The sequence below is a fragment of the Dasypus novemcinctus genome, chromosome 15, assembly GCF_030445035.2.
Source record: "Dasypus novemcinctus isolate mDasNov1 chromosome 15, mDasNov1.1.hap2, whole genome shotgun sequence".
Lineage (NCBI taxonomy): Eukaryota > Metazoa > Chordata > Mammalia > Cingulata > Dasypodidae > Dasypus > Dasypus novemcinctus.
Genome location: NC_080687.1, coordinates 41,375,459 through 41,388,859, shown reverse-complemented (window position 1 = coordinate 41,388,859; position 13,401 = coordinate 41,375,459). Strand labels below are relative to the sequence as shown.

The 13,401-nt window shown below is 35.4% G+C and overlaps 1 protein-coding gene across 2 annotated transcripts in view; it reads left to right on the top strand.

Moving 5' to 3' along the window:
* GPC6 (glypican 6) overlaps nucleotides 1-13,401 on the top strand; it is a 1,204,448-nt gene that overhangs the window by 691,605 nt on the left and 499,442 nt on the right. The gene's annotated exons all lie outside the window — the stretch shown is intronic.

Sequence of the window (13,401 nt, the reverse complement as noted above, 5' to 3'; positions counted from 1 at the left end):
TCCATTAGAGGCACAAGCCACCTTGGGAGCTGTTCCATGGCTGGAATTGAAAGTTCCACTTCCTAAAAATGGGGGAGGAAGAGACAATTAAGCACCAACTTCAGCTACTGAAGAGTAAATTCAGCAGGCTAAAGTATAATTCTAAGAACAGCTAAGGTTTGAGCCTGTCCAATTCAGAAAGAGGCTGGTAGCCACCATCTTAACACCATGCCTGGCGTGAGGGGAAGTGGGGTGGACTGAAAATCCCAGCGCTGGTGGGGACCAGCGTCCTTCAATCAAGATCAGATTGCAGCTCTAGCCTAGGCCCCAGCACCTCCTCCAGCAGGAAGGAAGCCTTGCAGGGAAATTACCAGCCAGGGAGGCTAGTGATTATCCTACACTGGTGACATAAGCTGCCGCAGGAGGTATTCTGTGGCTGAACTTGGATGCTCCATTTCCCAAAAGCAGGGGAGGAGGAGATGGTTGGCTACTGATTTCAGCTACTGATTAGTAGTTTTGACTGGCTAAGGTGTAACCCTAGGAAGAGCTAGGGTGTGCATCTGTCCAAGTTTGAAAGAGGCAAGTGGCCACCATTTTGTCTCCACCCCCAGCATGAGCCAGAGTGACCAAAAGTCACAGTGACAGTAGGAACCGGTTTCCTTCACCCAAATCGGCCTGCAGACCTAGACTAGGCTTCAGCCCCACCTCTGTCAGGGAGGAGGCTGGTGGGCCCTGCACCAGCCTTTCCAGGTAACTGCAGGTACCTTTGGCTGGCACAGGCTGAATAAACAGAAGTGTACCAGGGCAACTGCAGTCATCATAGACCTGCACTGCATAGATTGCTGCCCACCACAAATGCAGCACCAATTACATCCTTGGCTCCTACTGCACAACCAGCAAGGGAGAAAGGGCAGGAAGCCCTAAACTAAAGAGAAAAATTGCACCCAGAATAAATACTTTAGAAAGCCAGATGTCAAGACACCAACAAAAAAATTACAATCCACACCAAGAAACAGGAAGATAAGGTCCAGTTAAAAGAAAAGATAACAGAACAGATAACATAAAGGAGTCAAGACAGCTAATCATAGATTTTCAAAAAAAAATCTCCTTAATAAATTCAATGAGATGACTAAAGAGATTGAGGATATTAAGAAGACACTGGATGAGCACAAAGAAGAATTTGAAAGCATACATAGAAAAATAGCAGATCTTATGGGAATGAAATTTAAAAAACACTGGAATCATATGATAGCAGATTTGAGGAGGTAAAAGAAAGGATTAGTGAGCTTGAAGAAATAACCTCTGAAAGTGAACATACAAAAGAACAGATGAAGAATGGAAAAAAATCTAACAAGGTCTCATTGAACTAAATGACAGCAAAAGGCATGCAAACATATGTGTCATGGGTATCCCAGGAGGAGAAAAGAAGGGAAAAGGGGAAGAAGGAATATTTGAAGAAATAATGGTAGAAAATTTCCCAACCCTATTGGAGGATATAGATACCCATGTCCAAGAAGCACAATGTACTCCCATCTGAAAAAATCCAAATAGAGCAACTGAGACACATACTAATCAGAATGTCACATGCCAAAGACAAAGAGAGAATTCTGAGAACAAAGAGAAAAGCACTACATAACATATGAGTGATACCCAATAAGATTAAGCATGCATTTCTCACCAGAAACCATGGAGGCAAGAAGGCAGTGGTCTAATATATTTAAGATGCTGCAAGAGAAAAACTTCCAGCCAAGAATCTTATATCCAGGAAGACTGTCTTTCCAAAATGAGGGTGAAATTAGAATATTCACAGAAAGACAGAAACTGAGAGAATTTCTTTTCAGGCTAAAGCCTGAAAAGAAAAAACAGGAGAGAGAGGCCTGGAGGAGAGTTTAGAAATGAAGATTGTATCCATAAAAGTAACTAAAAGTGTCAAAAGAGTGGTGAAAATAAAATATGACAGATAAAACTCAAGTAGTCAGGAATAAACTTAACCAATGATGTAAAGCACTTGTATTCACAAAACTGCAACTCAATGTTATATCAAATCAAAAAAGACCTAAATAACTGGAAGAACATAACATGCTCATGGATTGGAAGACTAAATATCATTAAGATGTCAATTCTACTCAAATTGACATACAGATTCATTGGAATCCCAATAAAAATTCCACCAGCATTTAAAAAATAAAATTTTGAAAACCTGATTATTCAAATTTTTTGGAAGGGTAAGGGGTCATGAATAGCCAGAAACATCATAAAAAGGAAAAGCAAACCCTCATCTCCAGACTTTAAATCATATTACCTAGCTATAGTGGTAAAAACAGTGTAGTACTGGCATAAAGACAGACACATAGACTAATGGAACCAAATTGATGGTTCAGAAACAGACTCTCGTATGTATTGTCAAGTGATTTTTGACTAACCCGTCAAACCCACACAGCTTGAGGAGAGCAGTCCATTCAACAAATGGTGCTGAAAGAACTGGATATCCATAGCAGAAAGAAGGAAAGAGGACCCCTATCTCATACCTTATCCAAAAATTAACTCAAAATGGATCAAAAACCTAAAAATAAAAGCAAGAACCATAAAACTTCTAGAAGAAATTGTAGGAAAATCTCTTCAGGACCTGTTGGTAGGTGGTGGATTCTTAAAGGAGGTAAGAGAAGGACTGAGATGGACTACTGATGTTTAATGTATGTAGAAGTTTTAACTAGTTTTACTGTAAGGGTATGGAAATGTATAGAGTGGATGGTAACAAATAATGAGTAATAGCTAGTTTATAAATAGGGATGTGGCTGAAAATGGGAGTGTAGGTATTTAAATGCCAATATACAGAATGCTGGAGAATAATCTAGGAACTGAATAGCACAGTAAACCAAGAGATGGATGAGAATTGTGGTTGATGGTACAGATGCAAGAGTGTCCTTTGTGAGCTAGAGTAAATGTACATCACTACTGCAGAGTGTTGGGAATGTGGTAAGTATGGGAAAAATACAACTGGATTGACCTATGAACTGTGGTTAGCAGTAATAATATAATATTCTTGCGTCTATGCAAAAGATGTACTATGTTGATAATGAGGCAGTATGGACAATGTGAGCCAAACGTACACTATGGACATGGTAACAATCAAATGATATTATCTTATCTGTAACAAATGTTCCACCACAGTGTGGTATGTTGATAGAGGAGTGTTGTTTGAGAATTCTGTACCTGTGCATGATTGTACTATAAGTTAACAGCTTCTGTCATAAAAAAATATATTTAAAAAATAATAATAGGTTGGGTTGGGGAAGATAAGGACTATAGTTAGTAGTAAGATTTGGCAATATTCTTTCATAATTTGTAACAAGTGTGTCACGACAATGCAAGATGTTAGTGGAGGGTTGATGTATGGGACCCCTGTACGATGTTATGCATGCTTGCTTTGTAAGCTCACATATATAAACAACTTAATTGTTTGTATATATTCATATATAAATGATATAAAGATAATAATAATAGGGTGGGTTGGGGGAAAATACTTTGGTTAGTAATAATATTTTTACAATGCTCTTTAATCATTAGTTAAAAAGGTTTAACAACAATGTAAGGTATTGGTGGTAGGGTGAGTTGTGAGAGTCCTGTATGATGTTATATATGTTTGTTTTGTAAGTTCACAACTGTTACTATATACTTTTGGTTTATGTATGTTTATGTATGAGTGATACACTTCAATAAATTAATTTTTAAAATATCAAGGTCTTCAAATTGGCTATAGTATCATATAGAGTTATCCCACAACAGAAATCATTAGATCAGGGGTGGGGGGTTAGTATATAGGAACCTCATATTTTTTTAATGTAACATTTTTTGTGATCTCTGTATCTTCAAAAAAATACAATTTAAAAAATTGATGAGGGGGTTGGGGAGTGGGGTGTATGGTAACCTCTTATGTTTTTTAATGTAATTGTGTGATCTATCAACTTTAAAAAAGATATTTAAAAAATAAAAATAAACTAAAAAAAGAAAGAAAGAAACCATTTGTTTTTTTCATAATGGTCCCTGTTTAATTGGCTCTTCCACATACCCCAAATGCACAATAACTAGTTGAACATGAATACAAGTGTTAATTTATATTTAATTGTATTCTTAATTTATTTCACTTTTAAAGAGTTCTTCTCACTCACTAGTTACTTCTGTACTTAAGCAATTTTTGTTTATTCATCTCCTTTTCAGTTCTATGTTCTGTGCGGATTTGATAAGCATTTGCAGCATTGATATAAATGTTGAATAGGCAATTCAAGGGTCAAGCTGCCTTCATAGAACCTTTTCTAAGTCGACAAGACTGTTTTCATCTCTCCCTTGCTCAAGTTCTTCAATTACTTTGAATCCCCCTTACACTGCTGCTTTCATTTCATGGCATACACATTGTCAAATGCGATATTGAAGTCAGTGTCTGGTGGAGAAAGGATTCAACAAAGAATCAGGATACGTGGGCTTTCCTCTCATTTCTACTCTTTACTGGCTGGAATTAATTTTCTTACTGAAATTCAGGTGTCATTTCTAAAATACAAGGGTTCCCCTTAATTGATTATTTTCTGTGTTATTTTCCCAGGATACAACTCTTTCGCAAAAGTAGATTTCAGTGACCATTATCCAAGTCCTTCTACCTTTTCCTCAATCAGGGACACGTGTCCGTGCACAGCTACCATATATATTAGACACCGTAAACAGGAAGACAAACCCAATATTGCAATTATTGGGGGTTTTAGACAGAAAAACACACCCTGTGAAGTTGTGAACTAATACTTTTTGTTTTCTTTTGGACAGCTAGGTGCTTACTATATATATTTGCCGCTAGATTTCTCGAATTGAGACTTTCTTCAGGAATCTGCTAAGCAATCTTTCCACCCAAGATTTCCTGTTTGGTCATACCCCTTTAGTCTGCTGCTTGGTCCCCAGTTATAAGCCAAATAAAAATTACGATGACACTGCATAAATTTAGCTATTGGCGAAAGTGGAAGCTACAGTTAAAGGACCTAATTTTGTTTTCATGAATATCCCAATCTTCAAGTACTTCAGGCTCTGAAAGAATTTCAAAAGAGAAGTTCCACAGTTGTTTTATCAGTGGCTTTATCATGGGATTAAGGTATATGTGATCTCCCAAATTGACTGTAGGCAGAGAAAAGGATTTATTTTGTTGAGTTAATTCCTCCCTAGTGATTTCTTTATTGTTAAAACTTACATGCCTCATATATGCTCATGCAACTATTTTTCCACATTTGCATTGTATCATGGCAAGCTAGTAAAAATCTGTATAATAAAAATAGATTTATGCTATGTATTTATGGATAGTTGGGTGAAACAATTTTGATTGAGGTTTCAGTAATACAGTTCTTCTCTTTAATATGTGCCATGGTGCCCCATTTGCCTGCCCATTGACACTTATTCAGAGATTGTTATTTATGACTTTTCCCTACATGAACATTTTGAATGATAAAATTTGTTGCTTTTAATCCCATTTCCTGCAAACCACTTCATAGGTTGATAAAAGTAAATAGCCATCAAAGATCACCAGCTTATATTAATGCGATAGTATTTGGGAATATGCATAAAAATTCAAATTGAGCCCCTGTTTTTTAACAACTAGTATAAAGTGATGTGTCGTCTTGGTTTTCTATTTGAACTCCCAGTTTTTGATTTATGATAATCTTACTCGGAAATACCTATTTCTCAGCCATCCTTTGGGCAATATTTTAAAGTTATTGAATGCAGATAGAGTGGTTTATCACCTTCATAATGTTGAGAGAAAGCACTTTCTCTTTTAAGACATACGCTTCCACACCAACATCTGGCAGCAAAAACATATACATAATGTTAGTAATGTTCACACAAGAGTTTTACTATGAACCCTGCATGAATTTGAGGCTGTGCTATGTAGTCATCTGTCAGACTTTATGAAGTAAATAGGTTACAGAAATAGAGGCACATTACAAACATAATGTTTCCTCTAGGAGTCACTTCATTCTGGCTATCAATGTGGTTAGACTCTAAAGAATTCTTTAAATTAAATGGAGCCCTTGCTGGGGAACTGATTAAAGTAAAAAGAGAAGAAGTAAAAAGAGAAGTGACAGAACATGTATTTTAATTTTTAGTATTTTTCTTCCTTTGGAATTTCTTTTATTCCTCCAATTTTTTAATGCCTAGCATGTTTATATAAACTGATGTTTTCCAGAGTTGTTTAAATCAGTCTGTATCTTGATTTTTTATGAAACCAAATAACTAATCCTAACGTCACATGCCACCTTAAAGATAATATTCTGGAAGAAGTGATCCCTAACATAACATAACCAACCACAGTTATGATCTGACAAATGGATTCCAGTTTGACTTTTGTGTCCTAACTTTTAAAACCTTATCAAATGCTCTAAATGGCTTCTTGGTGGAGAAAATATTTTCCCACCAGAATTATGAATAATTTCTTTCTCCAACAGATATGAATAAATATTGTATAGAAGGAAAAAATGTTTAATCCACAGTTGTTGTTGTTGTTTTTCAATTTTAAGCTAAGGGTTTCTTAGAGAAATAATCCTCACATAAATTGAGTTTTAAACAAAGAACCTGGAAACCCCATTTTATACCTTTAAAATTCACTTAGAATCAGGCTATCTCTTGCTTGTATATGAAATCAAATCACTAGTATGAATTCCAACAAGCAAGAAGAGAAACTTAGTTACAGAAAACTTTAAAAACAAATTTTATTCCTAGAAATACATGAAAAAATTGAGTAGCAGGAAAAGAAAGGTAGTTTAATATGCAAATCATATTGTTCAGTATCAGAATAATAGTTACTTATAGACACAATCATCATCTTTGTTGAGTTTTCAATAAGATAGAAAGAACAATGTATTTTCCTTGTCATACTTTATTTAGTTGATAGTGAAAAAAATCTGTTTCTTTTAGCCATGTTCCCAATCTTCAGTTTTGTTTCACTTGGATATCACTTAGCTCAGTCAGTTTTAATAACCAAAGGAAAAAAAAAATTAAGAATTTGAAATGAATCTGAGAAACTCAAAGAGAAATATCTAGAAATATGAAAATATGTTTAGATGTCTGTATCTAAATCTAAAGTTTATTTAGACCTCAAAACCAATTATCGAGGTCTTATAATGAGTCTGGAAAGAGTTTGTTTTTAAGACTTCTCTTTCTTGTTTACAGACTTAGTTTTGTGATTTTGATTTTTGCCCCAAGTATTACCTGTGTTCTTTTTAGAAAAAATGTGTTTTCTTATTTTAAAAAAAGAAATTAAATTTCAAAATTTAACTACATCATATCAAACTCCATCAACTTAATAGATTATTTAAAATCTAGCCTCTTCAGATCTATGGAAGAATTTTTACATCCAACTTTCCCTTAAATGTTGAAAGTATCTATTCATGTCTTCCATTTTTATGATATAGAGTACCTTATTACATGATGACACATCTGGCAATGACTCCTTCAAAACTGAAAATGTTCAGCTGTGAGACACAAGTCTCTTGCTTCTCTAATGCATTAAAAATCATGTACTAGCATGGAGACTCAGCTGCCTCCAACCTTTACGTGGTACAACTATTCGTTTATACTTTTATTTTATCTCCCCTCGTTCTATCTTTTCTTTCACTCATTTAATCTAAATCTCTATTTTTCATAAAAAATATGAGGAATTCAAGAAGCATAAATAGTAAAATGATAGGTGAGGGGAGACCTTCTATTTCCAAGAATTAGTCTTTTTTAATTTACTGTAATACTAGAGAAATGCAAATGAAGCATTTCAGACTGTCTCTCTTGGTCTCTAAAACTGAAGCAGTTAAATGAGTTTTCAGACAGTAGTGACTGTCGTATTGAATTATGTGGTCATATTCCCTGTTGAAGAACTACATTTGAGTTTACAGTAGCTCCTTACTCATTCGACCATCATTGTCTTTATTGGGCATGTGTACTTATACCACAATTACAAAATGGCTGCAGCAGTGAGGAAGACAGTACAATTTCTGTCCTTACGAGCTTATAGCCTAGGAAAAATATACATTACAAACTAAATATATTTCCTTAATAGCTAGTGATGCTGAGCATCTTCTCATGTGCTTTTTAACCATTTGTATTTCCTCATTGGAAAAGTGTTTATTCAAATCTCATGTGCATTGTTTAAATGGATTATTTGTCTTTTAATTTTAAGATTACGATTTCTTTATATATGCCGGATATTAAGTCCTTCTCAGATAAGATAGATGGTTCCAAAATATTTTCTCCCAGCAAATATGCTGCATTTTCACTTTGATAAAATTCTTTGAAGCACAGTTTTTAATTTTGATGAATTCCCAATTATCTATTTTTTTTCTTTCATTACTTATACTTTGGATGTAAAGTTTAAGAAACCTTCCCCACATAATCTTCCAGGACCTGTATGGTCTTATATTTACGTCTTTGCTCCATCTAGTCTTAATTTTTGTATAGGGCAAGATAGTGATCTTCTTTCATTCTGTTAGATGTAGATACCCAGCTCTCCAAGCACCATTTCCTGAAGAAACTCTTCTGTCCCAGTTGAGTGTGTTTGGTGGCCTTGTTGAATATCAGTTGGCTTTATATGCATAGGTCTATCTAAACTCAGTTTGTTTCCATCAGTCAGTATGTCTTTCCTTGTGCCAATACCATGCAGCTTTGACCTCTGTAACTTTATATATGTTTTAAAGTCAGGTTCCATGATTTTTTGAAAGAGTTTGAGCAAGACTGATATTAGCTCTTTCTGGAATGATTGGTAGAATTCACCTGTGAAGCCATCTGGTCCTGGGCTTCTCTTAGACTGGAGGTTTTTGATGACTAGGTCAGTCTAGTCTTGTGTCTAATCAAGACTTTCGATTGGTTTGTTGAGTTCTTCTATTTATTCTTTCATCCATGTAGGTTGTTTGAGTATTTCTAGAAATCCATCCATTTCATCAAAATTAACCACTGTATTAGTCAGCCAGAGGAGTTCTGATGCAAAATACCAGAAATTGGTTGGTTTACATAAAGGGTATTTATTTGGGGTAGAAGCTTACAGTTACCAGGCCATAACAAATAAGCTACTTCCCTCACCAAAGTCTGTTGCCACATGTTGGAGCAAGATGGCTGCTGATGTCTGTAAGGGTCGGCTTCCTGGGTTCCTCTCTTCTCAGGGCTCATTTCTCTCTAGGCTCAGCTGCTCTACTCTCTCCCCAAGACCAGCTGTAGACTATCAGGCGAATGCCTTGTCTCTCCTCCTGGGGCCTCTGTGGTATCTAATCAAGCCTTCGTTCTGCTCCTCTGTGTCCTTACTTCCCAGAGTCCAGCATCCAAAACTCTAAATTTCCTTCTCTGTGGCACAGTTTCTCTGTGAGTCCCTGCCTACCAAGGGAGTAGAGACTTAACTTCCTACTGACTTGGCCCAATCAAAGCCTCAATCATTATTTATTCAAGTAAAAGTGAAACCTCTGAATCTAATATAATCTAATATGCCCTGAGGACAGACCAGTTTACAAACATAATCCAATATATATTTTTGGAATTATCAAATGACTACTTTCATCTTTTCATATACTTCAAAACTCTTCTTTGGGGTCAGTGATGACATCCCCTCTCTCATTTCTGACTCTATTTATTTGCATCTTCTCTTTTTTTTCTTTATTAGTTAAGCTAAGGATTGGTAAATTTTATTAATCTTCTCAAAGAACAAGGTTTTGGTTTTGTTAATTCTTTCTAATGTTTTTTTGTTCTCAATTTCATTTAATTCTGCTCTAATCTTTATTATTTCATTCCTTCTGCTTGCTTTGGGATTAGTTTGTTGTTCTTTACCTAGTTCCTCCAGGTGGGCAGTTAGGTCTTTGATTGTGGCCCTTTCTTCTTTTTAATTGTAGGCAATTAGGGCTCTCTGGTGCAGGGCAAAGGGATTTGGACTTTGTGCTATAGGAAAAGGAAGAACCATTATCTATTTTTTAAGCATCTTTATGTAGGTTCCACTGATCTTGAGTGTACAGTCCAATGAATTATAATATAGAACCACCATCTCCATCAAGAAATAGAACTTTTGAAAGACCCCATAAGATTCTCTCATGCCTCTTTCAGTTAGTTTTATCTATTCTTGAACTTCATATAATTAGAATCAAACATCACTCATCCTCTTGTGGTTGGCTTCTGTCCATCAACATCATATCTGTGCAATCCAGTTATGTTGTTGTTGAAGCAGTAGTTCCTTCTTTATTGTATAGTATTTCATTTGTATCACAATGTTTCTACCATTTTCCTGGTTTTGAACTTTTTTATTATTTGTAGCTTTTTGGCTGTTATGAATAAAGATTCTATGAATATTCTTGTACAAAAAAATATAAATTTAATCAAGTTACAAGAATGGAAATGCTGTGTGCTAGGGAAGCATTTGAGTCATGAGTTCACATTTGTATCAGGGATCTTGGCTTGTAGGTGCCATGGATGAAACTGCATGAAGTCTAGTGTGTCTCTAAGCCCCTTTGCATCAACTCTGTTTTGATCAAAAGCATACAATGGAGTCTAGTCCTGTATCTAAACAGGTTAATCAATAGACTGTAGAACTTAAGAGGTCCTAAAACCTGACTACTTCTCCAAACATATGTCCAACACTTATGAGCAAATATCTATGTTGGGGATTGAGTTATGTTCCCCATAAAAGACATGTTCAGGTCTTAATGTGAGTCCCTGTGGGCGTGAATAATTTGTAAATAAGACCTTTGAAGATGTTACTATTAGTTGAGCTGTGGCCTCACTTGTGAATAAAACATCCAAAGATCCAGTTTAGATGACACCAAATTGAACCAGGGTGGGTCTTAATTCATCAGACTGGAGTTCTTATTAGCAGAGGAAATTCAGACACAACCAGTAGAAATCAGAAGAAGCCAGAGAAAGGAGATTACCTTGTGAGGAAGGCAGCAATGCAAGGCGAGCCAGCACCAAGAACGCTGCATTTTCTGGGAGAAAACATGGCCTATTGAGACCTTGATTTTGAACTTCTAAGCTTCTAAAACTGTGAGACAATAAATTCTAGTGTGTGGTAAACTAAGATACTATGCATGTTTTTGTTTTTGTTGCTGCTAAGGCAGACAAACCTGTCATTTAAATGTTTTCTGAGAAACATTATCCTCAGCTATAAACCAATAGAACGGAACACATTATCCTCAGGTATAATCCCAGGGAACCAAGTAGGTGGTGGAAGCATGTGGCCCAGGTTTTTGTGAGAGAGGGTGGGATTAGACAACACGGAAGACAGGAAGCAGAGTTTAGGAAGGACAAGCCTCCGAAGGCTGACATTATTTGCAGTGAAAGGGGATTCTACCTGAACACTACATTGTGCATATTTATGGAGACCATAGGTTTCAATGATATATTTTGCTTTTTATCTATAATATCTATCATCTGCTTTGTCATTACCTGTGTTTCCCAGGTACAGTAATCTATGTAACTGTGATCTTCCATTAGCTTCTATTTTTCTTTTAGGGCTACAGTTTGTTTTTAGAGCTGCAACCTAATCTACAGTGAGAAGCATACAAATGTGTAGGAAGTTCCTGACATACAACAATTTGTCTATTATTCCAGCTAATCAATTTAGACTGTTTCCATTGCATTGGGCTAGGAGACTTTCTGGCAACAGATTCCAAAAGAATTGGTTTCTTGGTCTTTTGAGATTTCAAGCATTGCTGTTGTGTTCATTATACTGAATGAAAGTAAGTCCCTCACACCATTTCTCTTTACCCTTTTGGGAAATTTATGCTTCCCTCAGCCTTCCTGACACAACTTACGTGTTATAATGACTTCTGGGCAACCAGTCAGATTCATTCCTTCACTATCAATCAAACAGTCAATCATTATTTCTTTCATTCAATATATAATTTTGAGCACTAAATATTAATTGTGTTTAGTGTTGCACAAGAAGTATTTCATAGGGCCCCTAACATAAAGCTTGCCAACTCATGGGCAAATAAGACATGTTTGACAGGGAAGTAACAGTCAAAGAGTATACTAATCATAGAAATCAATGCCAGAAGAGTGACTTGGATTAGTGGGCCAGATCACCATAAGTTATGGTGATCAAAAACAAAAATAGAGCTTAAGTGAAATTTAAGCTGGTTCTTGAAGGATAGGTAAGAGTGAGTTAAAAGGAGAGAAAAGAGGGAATTCCATGGAGGGTGAAAACTCTGCAGCAACACTTGAACCAGACATATCTAGGAAACAGGGATATAGACAAATATTTTATACTTTACCTAGAATATGTTAGAGGTTTAATAAAAGAATGAATAAATGAATGTATGTAAACAGAAACTGGAAGAAAAGTTGAAAAGGGGAATTGTTGGCAATAACATTTTAACTGAAGATTTCTTAAATTGCCATGATTGACAAAAAGTTATTAGATCGTAAAAGGGCCTGAAGAAGTCATTTCACATGCAATCCCAAACAACCAGTTCTCAGCTGCTATCAATTTTATTTTTGTCTATCAAGGCTTTTGAAGAAATGGGGGAAAAAAAACCTATCTAGAGAATATAAATATTAAGACAACATGAGTTAATTAAGGAATGTTGATCAGGCATTTGTGCTTCAAAACATGTTTCTAATTATATGGAAGTTACAGGTTAATCAAGCAGTTTGGAAAATAGTGAATTAGATAATTTCACAGGTTAAATAATATCATCAGTCTCTCACAGTAACACTAATACTTCAATTGTACTTCTGAAAATAATTTGCTTACTCAAACACATTCCTTCACCTTCCGCCTTCAACAAGGACCCTGAGATTGCTGATGAAAGTTGTGTGCTAAATCTCCCTTCATTTTCTTGAACTATCTGTATGATTTAAAGCACTTGCTTATTTTTTAAACTGATTTAAGAATCTTCAGTGCTCAATTAAAAATCATTATTCCATTAACTCTCAGACCTAAAAAGAATTAATGACTTCATGACTTATAATTAAGGCTTCTCGTTTTTGGCACATAAAAAAGCCAAACGTTTAGTTGGCCTCTTTCATATCTCTTTTAGATGCTCTAGTGACTCATTTTTCATCTTCCTAACAATTTGACTGAAATTTCTGGGCTTACTTTTTTTCTGTTGTTGAGTCCCTATGGGTGTGAAAATCTTTAGTCATAGAACAAAAATAATATGGAAATACATGAAAACACAGAACTTATTTTTTAATGAAATCACACATATGATGTCTCTATCTCCACTACTATTGTATGATTCTTGCCTAAAGAAGTGACAAAATCTGAAAAATAGAAAGTTGCTATATGTTTTTCTTCTTCTCTAATCTTGAATATTTCTTATTGCTATTTGATCTGAATAAGAGAGGGGTGGTCAGAGCTTATTTATTCAGATGTGTTATACTTGTTTTCCTCACAAAAGTTTTTTTTATACAAAAAGTTTCTTT